The sequence below is a fragment of the Rhipicephalus microplus genome, unplaced genomic scaffold, assembly GCF_043290135.1.
Source record: "Rhipicephalus microplus isolate Deutch F79 unplaced genomic scaffold, USDA_Rmic scaffold_13, whole genome shotgun sequence".
Lineage (NCBI taxonomy): Eukaryota > Metazoa > Arthropoda > Arachnida > Ixodida > Ixodidae > Rhipicephalus > Rhipicephalus microplus.
In genome coordinates this window covers 941,208-943,541 of record NW_027464586.1, presented here as the reverse complement: position 1 = coordinate 943,541, position 2,334 = coordinate 941,208, and the positions used below count along the sequence as shown (strand labels likewise).

The 2,334-nt window shown below is 53.5% G+C and overlaps 2 non-coding genes across 2 annotated transcripts; both read right to left on the bottom strand.

Moving 5' to 3' along the window:
* Positions 1–1,229: 1,229 nt before the first annotated feature.
* Positions 1,230–1,303, bottom strand: TRNAN-GUU (transfer RNA asparagine (anticodon GUU)). Its single transcript has one exon. It is a non-coding gene; the product is annotated as a tRNA-Asn (tRNA).
* Positions 1,304–2,260: 957 nt separating this feature from the next.
* TRNAN-GUU (transfer RNA asparagine (anticodon GUU)) lies at positions 2,261–2,334 on the bottom strand. The gene has a single exon. It is a non-coding gene; the product is annotated as a tRNA-Asn (tRNA).

The window sequence follows — 2,334 nt, the reverse complement described above, 5'->3', positions numbered from 1 at the left end:
CATCAGAACATATCTTCAAAGCTATCAGAACAAAGAAAAAAAAGCGCCGCACCACCAACGGGTGGGCTCGAACCTCCAAACTTTCGGTTAACAGCCAATCGCGCTAGCCAATTGCGCCACGGAGACAGTCCTGCTCCACTCTCACCACCATCAGAACATATCTTCAAAGCTATCAGCGCAAAGAAAAAAGCAACACACCACTCCCGGGAGGTCTCGAAACTCGAACCTTTCGGTTAACAGCCGATCGCGCTAGCCCTTTGCGCCACGGAGACAGTCTTGCTTCGCTCTCACCACCATCAGAACATATATTCAAAGCTATCAGCGCAAAGAAAAAAGCAACACACCACTCCCGGGCGGGCTCGAAACTCCAACCTTTCGGTTAACAGCCGATCGGGCTAGCCCATTGCGCCACGGAGACAAACTTGCTCCCTTCTCACCTCCATCAGAACATATCTTCAAAGCTATCAGCCCAAAGAAAAAAAAGCGCCGCACCACCACCGGGTGGGCTCGAACCTCCAACCTTTCGGTTAACAGCCGATCGCACTAGCCAATTGCGCTACGGAGACAGTCGCGCTCCACTCTTACCACCATCGGAACATATCTTCAAAGCTATCAGCACAAAGAAAAAAGCAACACACCACTCCCGGGAGGGCTCGAACCTCCAACTGTTCGGTTAACAGCCAATCGCGCTGGCCAATTGCGCCACGGAGACAGTCCTGCTCCACTCTCACCACCATTAGAACATATCTTTCAAACTATCAGCCCAAAGAAAAAAAAAGCGCCGCACCACCACCAGGTGGGCTCGAACCTCCAAACTTTCGGTTAACGGCCGATCGCACTAGCCAATTGCGCAACGGAGACAATCGTGCTCCACGCTCACCACCATCAGAAAATATCTTCAAAGCTATCAGCACAAAGAAAAAAGCAACACACCCCACCCGGGAGGGCTCGAACATCCAACTTTTTGGTTAACAGCCGATCGCGCTAGCCAATGGCGCCACGGGGACAGTCCTGCTCCACTCTCACCACCGTCAGAACATTTCTTCAGAGCTATGAGCCCAAAGAAAAAAAGCGCCGCACCACCACCGGGTGGGCTCGAACCACCAACCTTTCGGTTAACAGCCGATCGCGCTAGCCAATTGCGCCACAGAGACAGTCGTGCTCCACTCTCACCACCGTCAGACCATTTCTTCAGAGCTATCGCCCCAAAGAAAGAAAAAGCGCCGCACCGCCACCGGGAGGGCTCGAACCTCCAACCTTTCGGTTAACAGCCGATCGCGCTAGCCAATTGCGCCACGGAGACAGTCCTGCTCCACTCTCACCACCGTCAGAACATTTCTTCAGAGCTATCAGCCCAAAGAAAAAAAAGCGCCGCACCACCACCGGGTGGGCTCGAAACTCCAACCTTTCGGTTAACAGCCGATCGCGGTAACCCATTGCGCCACGGGGACAGTCTTGCTCCACTCTCACCACCATCAGAACATATCTTCAAAGCTATCAGTGCAAAAAAAAAGCGCCGCACCATCACCGTGTGGGCTCGAACCTCCAACCTTTCGGTTAACAGCCGATTGCGCAAGCCAATTGCGCCACGGAGACAGTCCTGCTCCACTCTCACCACCGTCAAAACATTTATTCAGAGCTATCACCCCAAAGAAAAAAAGCGCCGCACCACCACCGGGTGGGCTCGAACCTCCAACCTTTCGGTTAACAGCTGATCACGCAAGCCAATTGCGCCACGGAGACAGTCCTGCTCCACTCTCACCACTATCAGAACATATCTTCAAAGCTATCAGTGCAAAGAAAAAAAAGCGCCGCACCACGACCGGGTGGTGCTCGAACCTCCAACCTTTCGGTTAACAGCCGATCGCGCAAGCCAATTGCGCCACGAAGACAGTCATGCTCCACTCTCACCACCATCAGAACATATCTTCAAAGCTATCAGTGCAAAGAAAAAAGCAACACACCACTCCCGGGAGGGTTCGAAACTCCAACCTTTCGGTTAACTGCCAATCGCGCTAGCCAATTGCGCCACGGAGACAGTCCTGCTCCACTCTCACCACCGTCAGAACATTTCTTCAGAGCTATGAGCCCAAAGAAAAAAAGCGCCGCACCACCACCGGGTGGGCTCGAACCACCAACCTTTCGGTTAACAGCCGATCGCGCTAGCCAATTGCGCCACAGAGACAGTCGTGCTCCACTCTCACCACCGTCAGACCATTTCTTCAGAGCTATCGCCCCAAAGAAAGAAAAAGTGCCGCACCGCCACCGGGAGGGCTCGAACCTCCAACCTTTCGGTTAACAGCCGATCGCGCTAGCCAATTGCGCCACGGAGAC